Raw genomic sequence first — 12,340 nt, forward strand, 5'->3', positions numbered from 1 at the left:
AAAAAAAAGACAGACGGTTTTCAGACAGGTTTCCCATGCCATTTGGTTGACAAAATATATGGCCCCACCCCTCAAAATCATATATTTGGCTTTATTAGGCTGTTTGGGATGCTGAAATGAACAGCAGTTTTGATAGCGAGAGTCAGTGTATACACTCTCCTGGGAAATCAACCTACCTATTAAGCTGACTACGTTTAACATTACAAAATTACATCTTTAATGCAAACACTTGTACAACCATGCAGCTAATCAGAAATATAAGCTACCTACACCTCAAAATGTCAGCATCTGCAGAACTGTTCATTAAAAGTAGTTTAAATATCTTAGTAGGCCAAATATGCATGTTTTCTATTTTGTTTGTGTACAGTATGTGTGCCGTTAAGGCCCAGATACAGCAACACTCTTCCGCTTCATACCATTGTTCATGCCAATCCTCTTTTTGTTTTTTATTAGTTCTGCCACTGCCTCTCATTCACTAGCCCCCCGGAGGCTTTTCTCCTTGCATATGTGTGTCGAGGCGATAAGGGAATTGGCAATTTTGTTTATGCCGCTAATTATATGATTCCACGGTTGCTGTTCGATGCGTATTGTACTTGCTTCCTGGTAGCACTGTGATCTGCCTGCTTCATCTGCTTCTATTTTCATCTACCTCCTCAATCACTCTTGACAGTTGGCCAACATTGAATGGTGACCCTTCCGCTGGTACTGGTACAGTTTTCTCCTTGGAGGGGTGGCTGGTGTGCTGGCTCAGGAGACAGGAACAGCTGTGAAGAGCATGCTTTACCTTCATTATCATTCATTTTTTTATATTTTTATGTTATTTGCACACATATGGAGCTACTTGTTATTCCTGCTTAAGGAAAGTAGGAAGCGATTCTTTATCTTTGACACAACTCTGAACACAAATGCAGTAATTTTGAGACTCTCATGCAGCGAGAGAGTGAGAAAGAGGGAGGGAGAGATGGATGGATAGAGGGGGTGGAAAGAACTGGGAGAGGGAGGGCAAGCGTGTGTGTGCTAATGTGTGAGCATGTCAGAGAAAGAGAGAGAGCGAAATGTTCAATACTCCGAGCATCTAGACATTGTGCCGGGTGGGTGAAGAGACAATTAAATCTACGATCCAGAAAAATATAACTGACACACGGATTAAACACAAAATGTTTGTGCTCCTTTTTAGGCTTGATGTGGAGTGCAGATTGTGCGCAAGTCTGAAAGTTCTCCAGGATGCAAGCTCTTGTGGAGAATGAGCTAAGCGGAGTGGTGCACGGCGGGATTCTCCGAGGTTGGAGTGCAGCTGCTGACTTCAGCCACTAACGGGAGAACCAAGGAGGAGAGCTGCCTCCGTTTTCTCTCTCTCTTTTTCCTTTCACAGTCTCACAGAGATAGGCAGCATCCCTCAGCCCCTGCATTGAAAATAGAAGATGTTAAAGGGAGGAAAAAAGAATAAAGGAGAAGAAAAAAAACGGGATTATAAAAGCAGGGAGTAATCAAGGAAAATCTGAAGCAAGGACAAAAAGAGTTCAAAATAGATCTGCATCTCAGGCTCTTGTGTTTGCTGTTTTGTGGGGCTAAACTGAAGAGATTTGGGTCGTGCATTGCTTTGCTTCAGCCAGCCTGTGGAGTATAGGATCACAAATAACATTTTAAGGTAAGACGTTAGTCAAGTTTGATGTCTTGCATGTGCAACCAAGTGCAATTAAGGTTTGACAGAGCTGAGATTAGTGTACCGCAACGACTGCTGATAAGGAAAAGGAGGGAATGTAAGTCAGAGTTACATAAATTGTTCTGTTTAATTAAAGTTGAAGGTTTTGTAAATGTTATTCAGATGGTGCCGTGCATTTTAATCGGTGCTTAGGTCTGGGGTTAAAAATGTGATTTGTTCCTTCGCACCTTGGCAGATATTGCTTGGGTGTTGGGGGACAAAAGGCATAATTACAGTGTGAGACGGTCCTCATTTTTACAGGATCCCCCATTTGTTGGAAATAGAGGTGAGGGGTTGGAAGGAGGGGTTTTGCAGGGGTTAACACCAGCTATATGTCAATTTGAGGGGGAGGTATTTCAAATCTACACCTATAAATGGTCTTGTAACTTTTAGAGTTGGTGGCCGACCGATTGTCAGTCTTTTATTTTCCTTGTGCCCGATGTAATTACTTTTGCTGTCACTTCTCCCATGAATTCAGCAGCGGCACTTTCACATGAAGCAATTTAGTGGCTGTTTTGTGACCATGTTTGAGAAAGGAGGGGTGCGAAAATGCAGACAGAGATTGAAGGCTTGATGGAGGAGATTTGACAGCCTTATATCTGTGCTGCTGCTTCACGCAGCTGAGGCCAGATGGGTAGGGCACAGAATATTTTTTTTAGTTATTTTTACTTTTTATTATTTTTTTTTTTCATTTATTTCCAGACTAATTGACAAGCTTTCTGGTTTGGGGCGTGAATGTCCCACAGCTCCATTGAGGAGCATGTGTGTGCTCCCCTGATGGTAGTGGACAAGTGTCTCTCTTCTTTGTAGGAGGGACTGAAATATTCATGATTGCATGCACATACTGTCTGCCCTGAAATATTTACAATAATTGAATAATAAATAACCCTGCCTGTGCAAACTGGCTCCTCTGTTATCCTGTCCATAGTGATGATTCTCTCCACATGTGTTACCGGTACACCCGTGAATTAGCCTGCAGATAAAAACAGATTAGCCAGTCTGTTAATGTGAGGAAATGTTTGAATGTGAAACAACGATTCTACTTTTTTGTCCATGTGAATGCTAGAGTAGAGAAAGAGAGAGATTTTCTTTATCCGAACACTTTAGAAATGTGATAAATGATCTGTCTTGTCAGTATGCATGGATGAATTCAATTGGATTGAGAGAGAGAAAGAAAAGCAGACGGATTGAGAAAAAAGAGAGAGTGTGATGATGTCTGTGTGTTCAATGTCTTTGATGTTTCATTGAGCGCTAACTAGGCAGTCGTGCAGTCCTTAGGTCTGCTGGTTTGTGTTTGAAGAGGGAGCTCTGAATTTGAGGCTGCTGCTTAATGTGTAGTTGAATTACTTGTACACTCTGAATCACTGACATGGAGAGTCTAGATTGGGATATATAAAATAAACTTTTCCATATATTGATTTTTCATTCAAACAATCATTAAATGTGACTTTTGAAAACATACAGTTCAATAAATATATAAATAGGGTAATTGATATGCGACAGCAGTAGCGTAGTCTGCCTGCCTGCCTGCTGTTATGAAACAGGCCTTCAAGGGTCTTAGATGGAAATGAGAATGCACCGGCAGATGTAGCCACAGAAAAAGCCTTTCGTTGCAATGCCAGGATTGCTTGTTCCCAGTCTAGTCAGATGCATCAACACACATGCTATCGGAGGAGGTTTGCCACTGCATGAAGCCTGAAGGTGCTCTTATGGCCATCATGGTAACTTTTTGTATGTTAAATGTGTTGTTTGATGGTGGAAAAGATTGGGTTATGGGATAACAGATGTCCTGTGAACCTGAATGTAGTCACTGTGAAGCTCTCCGAATGCACAAAGATTCTTTGATCATGAACTTGATTGATTTTCTTTCAAATATAATTTCAAATGTATGCCGCTTCACTCTAGAATTACACAGACTAATGCAAAGGTATTTCTTTATAGTGAACTCATAAACAAGCATTGACATTGACTGCCATTACAAACGTAATGTGTCAGTTGCACTCCTAGGAAACACCAGAAACACTTTCCAGAAACACTTGATTTACACAAAGAGCTACAGTAAATCCAGCCTAACATGGTTTGCTAGTCTTAGCCAGTTTAAGCCTTGCCATGCTGGTATTAGCTGGTTTAGCCGGTATGACTGGCTGTCAAGTGCCCAAAACCCTGTAAAACCGTCAAAACAGACCATCTTAGGCTGGCTTAGTCTAATTTTGGCTGGGTGGAGAACACATTGTGAGAGTGCATTGTTGTTATGCATGTATACTGAACAAACTTGTTACTTTCATGATAAAATGTTGCTATTATTCAGACGAAGATTCATAAATACAGTTTGGCAGATGTTTTTATTTAGAACAACTTATAAAGTATGCCAATTTTATTAGTTTGCATAGATAGAAGCAGGTTATTGCACTTTCTAAAGTAATGTTTTGGTCCAAATTCATTACTTTTTACTTGAAACTGCTGCATTGCTATTGCCTTGCAGTTTATATATAATAGCTCTGTTTTCACGGGATGGGGCAACAATGTGTTTTACATCAAAGGGAAACCAAAGAGGTTAAATATAAACCTTCAGTAGTACAAGAGCTCTTGCTACCTGAAAGATTTGATTCAGCCTTTGACTGTGACTATATTTATAGCGACTCCATTAAGAAATGAAGAAAAAAATATCAATACTCATTGTTCTGTCAACATTTGTTTTCCATATTTTGGAGACTGTGACCTCTAGCAAAGTGACTCTTACCTTCTCTCAAGTGAGCTTGGATGTTTCTGTCACAGGGCTTCAGATCATTAGTGCACATCAGGGTGTTGTTATGTTGGCACGGCCACCACAAAAACAGTCATGCCTCCTCGTTGCCGCCAGTCTGAATAACAGAAAAAAGCTCTAAATTGGGTCCTGGCCCATCTGCCATCTTTCAGTGCTTGCTGATTTGATCCCCAAGGCAAGTGTAGACCATTGAATGACCGGAGAGATGTATTGCACGTAGACTAATTTTAGCAGGGTTCTGGCACTGCTGCTCCTCTTTTGATTGTTAAATTTCAGCCCTCGACTTTCTGTCAACATATTCATATAGTTGTATTCAACAGTGTATATATAACACATCTGGATGGGATATACAGACAGATGGTAGCAATAATCCTCAAGGGTCTGGTGGAAAACAAGCTGGCACTATGCACAGGACATTAGTAAAGTTCTGCCAAATTTCACAAACAAAGCATTTAAAAATCACATTAGATGATCTTCTTAATCCGAATTTTCACGACATCCCAGTTAAGCGGTGGTGGAGCTTAATAAAATCTGTTCATTTCAGTACTGGGTTGCAGGTCATAGATAAATTATAGATAATTGCTGGCCAAAGATTTTTTATGAATACAAATACAATATTGTAAATGGAAAATATATATACATTAAAATGCATTTATTATACATGCATTTAGATAGTGTGTGTGTATATATATAGAATACATCATAAAACATAAAGCACTTTATTATTATCATCATTATTATTTTTATCCAGATGCCCAGTTACAGTCAATAACAACAGAGACTGTGGAAAAGAACATTAAAACAATGCCAGCAAGAATGCATGCAGTTATCCAAATAGTTATCCAGAGGAGGCCCTACAAAATACTTCCTTGAACCTTATCTATGCATGCATTTCTAATAGTTTACTCTTTTGGATGGGTATATGGGTTTTTGTAGGTGCAGTTTGTCTACATCCATCTAGAATGAGTCGATTTCAAGTCCTAGTATTTCAGAAAGGTAGAAAATAAAAACTTATATTTTAAACTTGGTGGGGTGGGGGTGGTGTAAGCTTTGAATTATGGTAAGTTTTGATTTTCCATTTCATGACCCCTTTAATGCATTTTAATGTTTATTTAAGGATGTTACTTCTGTACATCAAACAATTTTGCTGTGGTGTTGGGTCTCAAAACATTTTGATGTCAAAACATTAACAACTGCCATTTTATACCACACAGATACAGTGTGATGTATTTGTTTCTTAATGAGAAACCTGTCATGGATAACTTGTGCACTTCGCTTCTTTTTCTTTTCCGCCTTTCTCTATTTTAGACCTGTATTACCTCATGCTGTATAATGAATACCTTAAGAAGTCAAAGAGTCTAAATTAAATGACACAGACACGGAGTCTGCCAAGTTTTCCAGGGTCTGTTCCAAGCTGAAACATGTAGCCTGTAGCAATGCTAACTTAAGAGGCAATCTTCCATCCTGTTTCAGCCCCAGCCCTGTGATGTGTGGGCTGCTTGGGGGGAACGGATGGAGTGGCATGACAGGGCTTGATGGTTGTTACACAGCATGTGAAAAGTGTAGTGAAGGGTAGAGGGCAATGTCAGCAGGTGCTCAGGGGAATGAATGGCTCTGCAGGGATGGATTAGGACCGTTAGTGGTTGACAGTGACCCTGACACCCATGTCGCCTTTGCATTCAACCTTCCATGGAACTGGTGGGCACAGGCCACCTCATGCTAAAGTGGTGCTAAGTTTTTGAGTATGGGTTGACATCAAGTTTAGCCAGCGTCATATGGGTGATGTGATGGAGAAGAACAGAAGAATAAGAGTGTATTTTTGCTGTAAGTGAGGAGGGAATCTAAGAAGGAGGTCAGTTTGCCTCAGGTTCTGTTGTGAAAAGAGGGTTCTCATTTGACCTTCTCCTAAGGTCCTTTGCCTTCTGTAACATTCTGAAGGAATGTTTCAGAGTTTCTATACTGTGTTAGGTGACACTAGGGTTATTAGGAACAGAAGAAGAGGAAATGAAGGCATATTGCAGTGATGCGACCACATTTGTTTTTCTTGCAGTGTGATTTACCACAGATCTTTTCATGCCCTAAATATCTAAACCTGTTTTCTCCCAGCAGATAATCAGAACATGTTTTGTGAATGATTTGTTGGATGGTAAGCGAGGATGCAAACAGACACAGCTGTCTACACATTCACTGACTTTATAATTAAATTTCTACCATACATTGATCCAGAGAAAGAGAGATTCTCATGCAGATGCAGATTCATGATGCTTGTAACCAGGGCCCAAAATGCAATTAGCTGAAAATGGACCATAATGCAGCACCCCTCCATGCTTAGATAATATTGGCTAATATGCCTAAACTCATCCAGTTAACCTATCCATGATGATGTTGTTTGCGATAGCAGACACATTTCATTAATAGGGAAGTAATTATTGACACTAATCATTTGAAACAAATGATGGCAATTGGGACCATGACATGGTCAATTTCATGTTGGGCTGTAAGCACATTGCCATAGGTTTGTGAAATTGCCAAGCTGAATACCTTTTTTTTTGCACAAGCACAAATCCAATACAAATTCTGCCAATTTTTTTTTTTTTTTTTTTAATAGCTTGTGGATCATTTTTTAAAAAAAATATTGTCTAGCTTTTTAAACTTAATCAAATTCAATTGAATCTTTTCAGTCAACAAGTCACTCCCTTCTCTATTTAGTTATGCACAACGCAGAGTTCACATAGGTACTTCATAAGGCGTGCTCTACCAAGAGATGTTTAACTAGGGACAAGAGAGGGTGTGTTAAATTTGAAAAATGGCTGCGTGTTGAGAGAAAGCTTCCCTGAGGGAGGACATGAAGATGTCACTCTATTCAAGCTCAAGCACTTCCTTCAGAAACACTTATGCTAATGTTTGCCAGCCTTGGATTTGAGTACATATTTGGTGTCATTCATACCAAGATGTGTATCAGATCAAAAAATATATGTTTCAGATGAATGGAGCAAAATTGACAGCTGGCAAATCCACATTAGTCCATACAGAACATACAAACTGCAGATATCAGTGGGACGCAACAGTGTACTGCATTATTAAAGTGCACTGGCTTTTCATGATGGAGCATCCTTGCTGCGTTTTAACTTGCTGGATTGGATGCACTCTGGATGTTAATATGCTGTTCGAGAGGCTTGGGAACAAAGCCACAGCATCTAAATGATGGCCTTTACCTCGGATGGAACAAGCAGTGCTCCCATTGTCAACATGTGTAATTTCTACCCTTGGATGCCAGCACAGCACCGAATTATAAATCAATGAGGCTGCATTACTGAGGATCCCCAGGCCCCTGGGTCTAGCTGAGGATAGAATACTATGTGGTGGGGGTCGGATGGAAGAGGATGTGGGCGAATATAGCCGGGAAACACTAACTGGGGATGCCGCTGTTCTGTCCAGCTCACAAAGTTGTGGTCTGCCACTGGCATCCATCCAGAAAGGAACTGAGGAAGAAAGAAGCTCTTATCGTACTCTTACAGAAAGAGAATGTGTGTGTATATGGGCATAAGTGTATGTATGTATATGCGGTCTGCTAAATTTTAATAATATATCAGCTTCTTCTCCTCCAAAATAATTTTCCAGTCAGGCATAGCTGTGCATTCTGATAATCATTATTATTATTATTTTCTTTGCAACAAATAAATTGCAAAAATTTTATTTTATTATAGACGTTTTACTGGTGGCAGATTTTTTGGAGGGCTATTTAGAGCTTGAAATAGAATTTTTTTTTTTTTTTTGATGTTTGCTCTCTTTCACATCACAGCTCAGGTGATTGGTTCAGAAACCCTGAGCAACGATAGCAAATATCTACAAAGGCAGAGCTACTGAAATAAATAGGGATGCTAATGGATGAGTTTCTCCAAAAATTATACTGTAGACCTCCTGACAAACAGCAGTAGATTGTAGAGAACCAAGATTCAACCATCAGATCATTCAAGAATGAATGAATGAACACACTTTTATGTTTGTTGTCATCTTACACTGTCAGGAAAAAACAAAAACAAATACATTTTCAAATACCTTTAAAGCTATACCTTTTTACCACATCTACTCCTAAAGAGTGCATATTAATATCGCAATGTACTAATATTCACCTGTATATAGAAATATTATGTTATACCCTTGTTTCTTGCACATTTCTTTTCTTGAGAGTTTATATAAACATTCAAGAAACATTCAGCCATATCTTCTGCAGATGACAGCAGGGGATCATCTTAGACCAAGTGGTTAGAACTGGGCAGGACTTTAATCCATGTGGTGTTCAATCAAAGCTGAGGACATTGTTAAGCTATGGAATTGTCAAATGAAAACATAAGAGCTAGATTTATCCATGTTTGTGTTTTTTATTTTTATATTATTTATTATTCAAATATTTATTCAAATTATAACCTGACAGATGGTACATATTCAGAAATACTGTATTCAGGAAGATTTAAAGTATGGTCACATATACTGTTGCTTAGAGAAAATGCAGGCAAAACTGTGAGTTTCGTGTGAATGTGGAAAAATTCCCCTCACATATTTTGGTTTTGCAGTCGGTCAGGTGAATTTGCCACATTAACCAACAGAAAGTTGCTTGGTTTGAAAGTAACTTCTCTGTAAACAATTTTTGCACACAAATTTTCACAAGTTTCTGGAAAGTGATCATACAGTACCTTCACCCCATATCTGCAGGGTGTAATTATATGTACGATTTTAGACTTACAAAATTCTAAATATTTTATAGTATTTAATTATTATTATTATTGTTATTGTTATTAATCTTTTACATATTAGCTGTTTTATCTAATTATTATATTTTGTGTTGTTAGTATTTTCTTCTTTTCCCCACTGCTTTTTCCCCACCACCTTTTTACTACCTTTCCAATATACCTGTTTTCCATTTTAACACCATTTAACCTCATGCACTTTTAAAATGATATTTGTTACTCTGTAAAAAAATTAGTTTGAATATTCCAAGCGCAAAGTCTTACTTGCCCTTGAATATTTATCTCGCCAACTGCAGCCAAATTCTGAGTCACCCTGACTCATACCGTTAGTTGCACATACTTACTGGCTGTGCTCCAGTACTGCAGACACTGTGCAGAGCACATTTCTTACTGTACCTGTAAGAACTGAGCTGAAAATATCCCAATCTCCCACCTGGGATCCAGAATGCATCAAGCTGTGTTTGGCGGATGTTCTTATATAGTTCCAAAAGGCATTGGTCACTGGTTTATGTGACAATATGGTGCTATCAGTGCACAGTGACATTTGACTAAATAAAGAGAGGCCCCATCCATTACTCCCTGAGAGCGTCCTGCATACTGCATATTTGATGTGAATATATTGTCTTTGAATAACATACATTCCTTAACAGGAATTAGTCCCAGTTTTTCTAGAATATGAGGCATGCCTTAGTTCTGGCAGTCATATTCCCACTGAGACTCCACTGTCTGAAAACGCCTACCCTCCAAAAAAAAAAAAAAAAAAAAAAAAAACTATAAATTATTAATTTCTTCATTGTGCCCACCATCAGATCAATGGGAACTCAAAATCCATCTATAAAGGCATTTGGCTTTAGGCCATATTTGATCACTTCCTAGCCTCTCTCTCTCTTTTTTTTTTTTTGTCCCAGCCCAAGGAGACTTCATTATCTCCAACTGTTTGTGTGCTATTGTTAAAAGAACAAGAGTGAGGCATTTGGGAAGTGGGGAAAGGGTGGAAAAATCTTTGATGAAACATGAATCTAGACAGATGTTGGTACAAGCTTGTTAAGAGGACAGGAGAGCAGTAGAGGGAAATGGAAACAGAGAGAGAGAGAGTGCTTCGGATTAAGTATTCGTTTTCTCTGTGGAAGCTTGCCGGGAAGTCATGCATGGCAATACAGCCAGCACCCTGATTATATTAGATGGGGCTTAAAAGATGCAGTGGAGTGAAGCCTTTGCTTTTTCCACTGCTGAATTTGGCACATTGACTGGCGGCATCACATCTGTTATGATGCACCAGAGCAGGCTATGGATGAACGTCTAAGGTTACGTATGTAACCCTGGTTCCTCGAAGGAACGAGACGCTGCATCGAGGACGTTTGGGGAACGCGTCCAGCGTGACGTCTCTGAATAATGTGTATAATCAGTCCAAAGGAAGGGCGAGACGTCATAGGCGGGTGACGTCAGAGACCAGGAAGCATAAAGCATGAGCGGCAAAGCCGGAAGTCAGCCTCAAAGGATGAAGCAAGCGCCAGCCAGAGATGCCGGAAGTGTGGCACTGCGACGCAGCGTCTCGTTCCTTCGAGGAACCAGGGTTACATACGTAACCTTAGACGTTCCTCTTCAGGAACTCGAGCTGTGTCGAGGACGTTTGGGGAACGAGAATGCCCACGCCGCCAGACTTTCAAATCTCTGCCTAGTGTGGAAGAGCACAGCTAAAGCAAGAGAAGGAGCCTGACAGAATTCGGGGACAACCCGTCCAATGGCCAAACTTCAGAAGGAGTGAGTCTTGACCCCCAGGAGAGGGGAGATCAGAGGACTCGAGGCTTAGGATAACATCCTGATCACCGCTTAGCATAAGCTTCTACTGGCCGGAGGCCTCAGCCTCAGCACACCATGGAGGAAACATGTAACCAGAGGGTTTCTGCCCACTGACTGGCCACCGAGAGGGGCGCGGTAGGCCACCATGGCCGCCACATGGACCTTCATGGTGGAGTGGGTCAACCCTGCGTAGAGCCTGCAGGAACTCCAGCACTGTACCATACGGGCAGTTAACTGGGTCGAGCTGGCGGTCTCCGCAGCAAGAAGTGAAAAGCTTCCACTTCAAGGCATACAGTTTCCTCAATGAGGGAGCTCTGGATTGGAGAACGGTCTTACAACCTTGGTTGAGAGACCGGAAGCTAAGAGCTGTGCCTCCTTAGAGACAGCACCTACAGCCTCTAAGCTCCATGCGGGGGCGCACCCTCCGCCTGCGAGAGGAGATCTCTCCTGACGGGAACCTCCCATGGAGTGCCGTCAAAAAGAGAAATCAGGCCCAGGAACCAGACCCGGCCTGTCCAGAATGGGGCTACTAACAGCAGCCGGACTCCGTCCCGGCGCACTCTCTCCAGAACTCCTGAGAGCAGAGCAATCGGGGGAAAAATTTACAGATGAAGCCTCGGCCATGTCTGTACCATGGCGTCCAGCCCCAGTGGAGCTGGATGAGTCAGAGGAAGCCAGAGGGGACAGTGCGATGTGTCTCGAGTCGCAAACAGATCCACCCGAGTCTGGCCCAACTCTCCAACTCTGCTTCATCACCTTGGTGTGAAGCCGCCATTCCCCGGGCCTTGGCCCCTGCTTCAACAGGATGTCTGCTCCCATATTAAGATGCCCAGGAATGTGGACTGCTCTGAGCGAGAGGAATTCGTCCTGGGCCCACACAAGGATCTGGTACGCTATTTGTATAAATGGCGTGAGTGCAGACCTCCTTAGTGGTTGATGTAAGAGACCACAGCTGTGTTGTCGGTGGAGCACGGCCAGCATCTCCAGGCAGTTGATGTGCCATGTCAGATGGCGACCACTCCACAGACCGCGGGCAGGGTGGCCACTCATGACCGCACCCCAGCCGGTGAGGGACGCGTCTGTCGCTAGCATCCCGCGGCGACAAGGAGCTCCCAGCACCGGGCCCTGAGACAAGAACCAAGGCTTCCTCCACATATCCAAGGCACGTAGGCAGCGCCGCGACTCGATCCGAGCAGGTGACATACGTGCCTGCATCGTGGTCGAATCCCACACCATGCCCAGATAAGTGGTTCTCTGAACTGGAGAAAGCACACTTTTCTTGCCGTTAAGTCTTAACCCCAGCTCTTTCATGTGAACGAGAACGAC

At 41.7% G+C, this 12,340-nt stretch overlaps 1 protein-coding gene across 1 annotated transcript in view; it reads left to right on the forward strand.

Moving 5' to 3' along the window:
- The first annotated feature begins 901 nt into the window (after positions 1–901).
- The window catches only part of LOC132113748 (leucine-rich repeat and immunoglobulin-like domain-containing nogo receptor-interacting protein 2), a 282,038-nt gene continuing 270,599 nt past the window's right edge, over positions 902–12,340 (forward strand). Inside the window, exon 1 of the mRNA XM_059521717.1 lies at positions 902–1,648. The gene's annotated coding sequence lies outside the window, so the exon portion shown is untranslated. The remainder of the gene's footprint in view (positions 1,649–12,340) is intronic.

The sequence above is a fragment of the Carassius carassius genome, chromosome 33 (genome assembly GCF_963082965.1).
Source record: "Carassius carassius chromosome 33, fCarCar2.1, whole genome shotgun sequence".
In the NCBI taxonomy this organism is placed as follows: Eukaryota; Metazoa; Chordata; class Actinopteri; order Cypriniformes; family Cyprinidae; genus Carassius; species Carassius carassius.